Below are 8688 nucleotides of genomic sequence, written 5' to 3'. Positions count from 1 at the left end.
GAACACGAAAATTCGTTAGCCATTTTGTATGCCTTTGGGCTATCGCTTGAAGCAAAACGCGCTGCTCGTGTCATCCGACATAATAGTTATCACCTGTTAGATCACTTACACAGTTAGATAGTGAGAAGATATCGTCATAGCAACGTGTTCACAAAATAAATAAGACAAAAATAATGGTGCGAGGTTTAAAATTTAAACTTTACATTTCATAAATCAGATTGAATAGTCTTCTATTTCGGTTTTCTCTTTGTTCGTTTGTTGATGGTGTTGTTCTGGGGGGTTTTGTGGGGGAGTTTTTGGTTTTTTGTTTTGTTTTGTTTTGGGGTTTTTTTTGTGTGTGTGGTTTTTTTTTGGGGGGGGGTTGGGGTTGTTTTTTGGTTTTTTAATTTGCTGTTGTTTATTATTATTTTTTATATATTTTTAAGGATATTCTTAAATATTTATAGTATACCAAAACACCGATCTATTTTTCATTTATGTTTTCATACATCTGTTCATTCTTCCGTTCGTTCGTTCATTCGTCCATTCGATCATTTTGTTCTTTTTGTTCTTTTCTTTTTTGTTAAAGTTCTTTAGGAATGTCTGATAGGGAGGAGTCAAAGCACAGATAAACAATAAGGGAAAGAAAGAAAGAAATGTTTTATTTAACGACGCACTCAACACATTTTTTTACGGTTATATGGCGTCAGACATGGTTAAGGACCACACAGATATTGAGAGAGGAAACCCGCTGTCGCCACTTCATGGGCTACTCTTTTCGATTAGCAGCAAGGAATCTTTTATATGCACCATCCCACAGACAGGGTAGTACATACCACGGCCTTTGATGTACCAGTCGTGGTGCACTGGCTAAACAATAAGGGATGGTATACAAGAGTGCCCTCAACTAAACACAGTCCGTATGTTTAACTTAGGTGCCCCTATACCACTAAGGCTTCAGACATGTCCATCCTGGGTCCGGTCTCTTTAATAGCCAGTGATCTGGCCCGGGACAGAACACAAAATAGGGACACTTTTGAATAAGTACTCTAATGGGAAGGGGGGGGGGGGGGGGGGGGGGGGGGGGGGGAGAGAGAGAGGACTTTATCTAAAATAGTTTTTGAAGCGCAACCTGAAATTATTTAATAATTATAAGTATGTTTAAACAGCAATCAGTTCCATAATAGTATATTTGTTTTTGTATTTAAAGGGACGTTTGCTGCATTGTAAGATGTTTCCGACTAATACAATACTTCTACGATTAAGCTGACATATTAAATATAGTTTCTTGCTTAGAATATCAGTGTCTGTATATTCAATGTGTTTCTGGTCGTCTTAATATTTGTAAGAAGCCCAAACTGAATTTTGTCTTCCAATAATTTCGTACGTACGAAAAAACATATTTTAGGAAATCAAATAAATTTAACCTAGTACAAATAATAGAACGATCAGAAACACGTTTAATATACAACTAATAATATTTTATGCAGAAAAATATACACTCGTTGAAAAGTCTCTGTTAGTCGATAATATCTAAAAAATTGCAGTAAACTCAGGAATGTCCCTTTAATGTGTATTACTTTTTCAAAGATTACAGATTCATGACGTTTCCATGGATTATTTTTAATCATGGGTTATTGGATGCTATCTTCTCCGGTCTTACGACTATTTATTTTTATGTTTAGTTATTTTGGAAGTAATTCTGTGCAATGTTTGTTCTTTGATGTGTGGTGTAATAATTAAAATACTATACTCGTTCCTTTGTGAGACAGTTTACATTACAGCAAGTGTGTTCTCAATCGTACACCACTCGTTCCCTTGTGAGACAGTTTACATTACAGCAAGTGTGTTCTCAATCGTACGCCACTCGTTTTCGCTCGTGAGACAGTTTACATTACAGCAAGTGTGTGCTCAATCGTACGCCACTCGTTCCCTTGTGAGACAGTTTACATTACAGCAAGTGTGTTCTCAATCGTACACCACTCGTTCCCTTGTGAGACAGTTTACATTACAGCAAGTGTGTTCTCAATCGTACGCCACTCGTTCCCTTGTGAGACAGTTTACATTACAGCAAGTGTGTTCTCAATCGTACGCCACTCGTTCCCTTGTGAGACAGTTTACATTACAGCAAGTGTGTTCTCAATCGTACGCCACTCGTTCCCTTGTGAGACAGTTTACATTACAGCAAGTGTGTTCTCAATCGTACGCCACTCGTTCCCTTGTGAGACAGTTTACATTACAGCAAGTGTGTTCTCAATCGTACGCCACTCGTTCCCTTGTGAGACAGTTTACATTACAGCAAGTGTGTTCTCAATCGTACGCCATTCGTTTTCGCTCGTGGTGTTCAATTAAAAACACACTCGTAATATAAACGGTCTCACGCGAGAATTCGTTTAGTATTATTTAGGAATCCCTAAACAGGAGGTAATACTGGTACACATGAAATGATGAAAACAATTACTCAACGAGTATAGGGTATATATAAATAATACTAAACAATTACTCAACGAGTATAGGGTATATATAAATAATACTAAACAATTACTCAACGAGTATAGGGTATATATAAATAATACTAAACGAATTCTCGCTTATAGACATGTACAGGTACATTAAGTTTTATGGATTGCGCGTTATTTGTGGAAGACTTTCTTTCTTCAACTTATTTTCGTGCTTATATCCAATTAAGCTTCAAGCACTCTGTCCTGGGCACTTACCTCAGCTATCTGGGTTGTCTGTCTAAGACAGTGGGTTAGTTGTTAGTGAGAGAGAAGATGGTGTAGTGGTCTTACACCTAACTAGTCTGGTCGTTGGAGGCGAAAAAGTGGTGGAACCCGGACAAAATGGTATTGAAATGACTTTGGTATCATTATAAGCGCTGTGTTTTGTGGAACATCATTGCCAAAATCCGCCAAAATCCGCTAAAATCCGCTTTGGGGAATTTTTGTTAGAAGTGTTTATATTTAAGATATTTTAGGAAATATAAACAAAAATAGCCCAAGTGACGTCATTTAACCAGTGCGCGTCGATTGTAAATACTATGGTATCTAAGTACGTCAAAGAACATCGGCGTTTCATAAAATGCCACGGTACACCGAAACCGTAATAAATATAGTTTATAAAGCTGCAAATTAATCATAAATGTTCATGTATTATACCGTTTAAAGACAGCGTTTTAAACATAGTGTTCTCAGTTTGACATATTTTCCACAAATATAGCCTTGTTTTAATAATTAAAACAATAATATCTGTATATTTAATGTATTTCTGATTATTTTAATTAAATGTGAACCTTCATGTTTTCTCTCCCATTTGACAAACTGAAACAACGTTCGAAATGGCAACTAAATGTATCGACATACGTGACTAGATAACGACGGGTGTTGTTCAAACAAATGTATTGACATACGTGACTAGATAACGACGGGTGTTGTTCAAACAAATGTATTGACATACGTGACTAGATAACGACGGGTGTTGTTCAAACAAATGTATCGACATACGTGACTAGATAACGACGGGTGTTGTTCAAACAAATGTATCGACATACGTGACTAGATAACGACGGGTGTTGTTCAAACAAATGTATCGACATACGTGACTAGATAACGACAGGTGTTGTTCAAACAAATGCTCGTGAGGGTTTTTGTTTTGTTTGCGTTTTGCGTGTACATGTACTTGGTGTTATCGATGTACAGCAGTCGGTGCTATTAGTATAGGTATATGTTAGATGGACTATATTAATATATCGTGAACGGTTTTGACATGTCCACAGTCAGCATTAGTGTGCATGTTGAAGTCGGAGTGACAAAACAAAGACAAAATGGCGGACGCAGGAAGCGATCCCTCTGAAGACACAATTCCTCCACTTTCACAGGTGCTGAGTAATGCGCACGTGGTAATGATAAATGAACCAGACCACGCGAATCTTAACGCCATGCATGTCGCCCAAACACGATTGCTACCTAACACACCACAGACACAAACTACTCGGTCGCCAATGTACAAGCCGTCGGGCTTCCCACAAGTAGTCACGTTCCCGCCGCCTTGGATTTAAAGCTTGTATGATGAGATAGACTGTTACGACAACCGAAATACACAAACATACCGAATATCTGGAATCGATGGAAAATAAACTATTGGTACAAGTGAAAGTTCATTATTGGGTTTGCGTTCAGGTTTTGACACTGCTAATCAAAGAATTGATAACATGGAACATAGTTGTCAATTTATCAGTGATTCCTTTGACAAACTGAACACTGAAAATAAATATCTAAAACAGGGCATGAAAGACAATGACCAATCGCTCAAATCAGCCTAAAGTGATATCTATCATTTATGAAAAACTATTTATAATAGTAAAGATGAAAACTGTGAATAATTACTAATAATACACCTTACAGTATGGAACCTACACTGCTACATAATAATGATATATACACACCCAACAATAAATATGATACTAGTCTACATGTTGACACTTTTGATGTACCTATAACCAGCAATGCAAATAAGATAAGAATGTGATTATTGATGAATATATTGACATGCCAAGCAATGAGACTTCTGTAACCATTGCTGAAGTAATGTACTACACAGCACATGATAAAACTGTGAATGTCCAAGATATGTATGACCAAACAACAATAGATGAAACATGTGCTAATAATGTATCATACAATGCAAGTAATAAGTATGATAGTATAATATTATATATTTAAAATGACGCATCAGAAAATGGAACTAACTCACATGTTGATGCAGTGATTGATGTATATAAAAATGAGAGTAAAGGTCAGACACATATTGACATATCTGATGTATATAACAATGTGACAGATGATTTTGCACATGTTTACATAAATGATGTGGATAGAAATACATTACATACTAATAACATGCCTACACCTCAAAATTCATCTTATGTTAAAACAACCAATATGAATTTACCATATTGTAGTACTGATAAAGCAAACTCACTTAATATTATCAATGTTAGTATGAACCCACCCGGTATTAGTAGTACATCTTGTTCAGTCATAGCCAATGTGAAGTTACGTAGTGCTAACCAAGCAAGTTTTAACTCACCTTGTATTGACACACCTAACACCCCAACAGCAGCTACTTTAGATAAGAACATATATACAAGTAACACTATATATTACGAACTATTCTCATGCAATCAAAATATACTAGTACATGTATAACAAATTATATAATGAACTTCAATTATTCTACTATACCTAATATTATTGACCTATCGTATATATGTATTTTTGTTCTGTTCATATATTGTATTTCTGTATACATGTATTTATATAATTTAACTATTCATATACTATATTAGTTACTATTTAATGTTCTCCTGTAAACACTGTCCTGTCTTGTCACATGTTATATTATGTAATTATTCATGTTTCCCCATATGCCGTTGCCAAACGGACTGGGTGTAATAAGGTTCTGTTCTGTTCTTTTGTTCTGTTCTATTCTGTGGATTTAGGTAGGGGTCCAAGCGTCCACATCTGATTTCTGGTCGAGAAGTCCTAATTAGTTTGGCTTTGTATTACCAAGGTGTAATGCATGTATCTGAATCCATTAACTATTCACCGGCCTCGGTGGTGTCGTGGTTAGGCCATCGGTCTACAGGCTGGTATGTACTGGGTTCGGATCCCAGTCGAGGCATGAGATTTTAAATCCAGATACCGACTCCAAACCCTGAGTGAGTGCTCCGCAAGGCTCAATGGGTAGGTGTAAACCACTTGCACCGACCAGTGATCCATAACTGGTTCAACAAAGGCCATGGTTTGTGCTATCCTGCCTGTGGGAAGCGCAAATAAAAGATCCCTTGCTGCTAATCGGAAAGAGTAGCCCATGTAGTGGCGACAGCGGATTTCCTCTCAAAATCTGTGTGGTCCTTAACCTTTGTCTGACGCCATATAACCGTAAATAAAATGTGTTGAGTGCGTCGTTAAATAAAACATTTCTTTCCATTAACTATTCTAACGACTACAAAACCCAGTCCCTTAAAAACGAATATTATCTATAAACAGATTGACATGCACAGATAAACCGACGAAATAACATAATTTGTATAATTTTAAAACTTAGTAGGCCTGTTATAAGATTACAATCTGTTCATAGTAGGAACACAGCACATTTGATGAATAAAACACGGATGTTGCTACATAGTATTTCTAAACATAATATAGGCTACACAGTACTATTGATTGAGCTAGAACATGGCAAGTTTTAAGTTCATTGCATTGGCGACACAGTACGAACACGCTAAAACATAATATTATGCACATACATTTGCCGCCGTGTTCAGAAAGAAAGGAAAGATAGAAGAAAAAAAATTATTTCAAGAATCTGTTCAGCTACGATGATACCCATGGGATGTTAGAACTTAACATCTATTAAAATAAGTATAGTCCTAAATTAGCAAATTGGCTCTCGTGACTAAAGTGGTTAAAGGATATTTTGATATATTGTTTATTTAAAAAAAAAAAAATTTGAGTCGATATAGTTTCTGCAGATTGTAGACAGCACGAGGGATTTGAATGTGAATGTGTCAAAGGATATATATTGTGTCAAGTATTGGTATGTATGGACACATCCAACGTATTGGTATGTATGGACACATCCAACGTATTGGTATGTATGGACACATCCAACGTATTGGTATGTATGGACACATCCAACGTATTGGTATGTATGGACACACCCAACGTATTGGAATGTATGGACACATCCAACGTACAATGTTGGCTGTAAGTTCAGTTGAAAAATAATAAGACTTCAAATGTATAGATTGGGGGGCACAACTTAAACAAGAACACCTGTAATATTCCAAAGTACACCAACCAAGCACGGATTTGAATTTCTTAATAGGTGTGGGGTAACACTGATGTAATGTAGTTATGCTTGGTAGCGTTAAAGAAGTCTTCTCATCTTATATAAAATTAATTTCTTACCCTCTGCCCAAATCCGGCACCTGTTAACATTCTCCCTTGGAAACACCTAGCTGACAAATCTATCATGCATGTATATGCACCCACTAAAACCAAATTAATTCACTATATGTTCATCATTTGATCTTTGTAACACTTTGGAGGTCAGGGGCCCTATTTTCGAAGCCATCTTAGCGCTACGAAATCGTAAAACCGTCGTAGGTTGTGACGTCACTACAGCGCACGCCATAGTGACGTCATAGCTTACGATGATTTCACGATTTCGTAGGCTAAGATGGCTTTGAAAATAGGGCCCAGGGACAGGAAACAGCCCTCAATCCGCGCCTGGAAAAGTAAAATATTATTGTTTATATACATTGATCCATATATTAACGAATTATAATACTAAACGCCCGGTTTTTAAGACTTAAGATTCAAATCCGCATAAACTAAGGGTGGATTTAGTTAGGTCCGGTCTAGAGATATGTTATTTGGGGAGGGGGGAAGCAGGCAATCCGTTCCCCCTAAATATATTCATGTCTCACTTTCTTCGAGTTTAAAAAAAATAATGTATCTGGTTTGCGTTTTTGAGCGTTGGTCCATGTGTCATTATTCTAATATTTCCTCGATCCGCCTCTGCGGCCAGGTCATGCCTGTCCACCCCATTGACGACGAATTGAACTTAAACAACATTATCTCTCTCTCATATTCAGTACCATTATTCCAATTAACACATGTTCTGGGGACCCGGTCACCCCTTTAATAAACCATGTATACGCTCATGAAAATAAGTAGGTAGGGAAGCATAAAAAAGGAAACTACATTTCTACACGAACAGTAATTACTATGATGATTTAAACTAGTGTACGGAGTTCCGCTTATATAGCCTTTGTATTAATTTTCAAGGTGGTAGTCGCCTAAGACTGAGCAACGTCCATATACTAGTATACACAATTGCACTGGGATAGTACTATATATATATATGGCAAAAAAATCAATCGCTTGTAAAAATAAATTCCCCAAAGCGGATTTTAGCGGATTTGGGATATTTTGTTCTGCCAGAAAATACTCTTCGAATGAAATCAAAATAATTTCTATACCATGTTTTTCCGGATCAAACCCTTCAACAACCAGACTAAACCAATGATTCGTTAAAATTCGTTCTGGATGGCAGCCGGTACCGGGCTGCGAACTCTGTACCTACCAGCCTTATGTCCGATGGCTTTACCACGACACCACGGTGCTGAAGATTAGTTTTACGTAGACTTTATCACGATGTATATATATAACACACTAATAATCATGTCGAAGTTATAAAATAATATTGGGGTTAATACAACTTCATTTTGCGTATTTTATTATTGTTTTCAAATATATATATATATATATATATATATATAGAGAGAGAGAGAGAGAGAGAGAGAGAGAGAGAGAGAGAGAGAGAGAGAGAGAGAGAGAGAGAGAGAGAGAGAGAGAGAGAGAGAGAGAGAGAGAGAATTCAGCACGCCGGGTAGGTAAATATAGAATTAAAACTCGTGAAATGTTGAAATGAATATTAATGTAATTCCACTAACTTCAAATGTACAAAATAACGTGTTCATACTGATCGATTTAAAAATGGCCTGACGTGGCATTTCTTTTCTTGTCATTCCCAGGTTCAATGATTCTGCCCTGGGCCGTAAACTACACACGATGGTGAAGATACGAGTCGTACACAACAACGGTAATGTGTATCGGTCACGGTCCGTGAACAGACGGT

The 8688-nt window shown here is 36.9% G+C and overlaps 1 protein-coding gene across 1 annotated transcript in view; it reads right to left on the bottom strand.

Annotated features, from left to right (window-relative positions):
• LOC121373583 (glycoprotein-N-acetylgalactosamine 3-beta-galactosyltransferase 1-like) overlaps positions 1-7129 on the bottom strand; it is an 18343-nt gene extending 11214 nt beyond the window's left edge. The window contains exon 1 of the mRNA XM_041500269.1: positions 6954-7129. The gene's annotated coding sequence lies outside the window, so the exon portion shown is untranslated. The remainder of the gene's footprint in view (positions 1-6953) is intronic.
• Between the last annotated feature and the right edge of the window lie 1559 nt (positions 7130-8688).

Source organism: Gigantopelta aegis, chromosome 5, assembly GCF_016097555.1.
Source record: "Gigantopelta aegis isolate Gae_Host chromosome 5, Gae_host_genome, whole genome shotgun sequence".
Taxonomy (NCBI): Eukaryota; Metazoa; Mollusca; class Gastropoda; order Neomphalida; family Peltospiridae; genus Gigantopelta; species Gigantopelta aegis.
The sequence above is the reverse complement of the archived record's forward strand: the minus strand, read 5'-3'. Positions and strand labels throughout refer to the sequence as shown.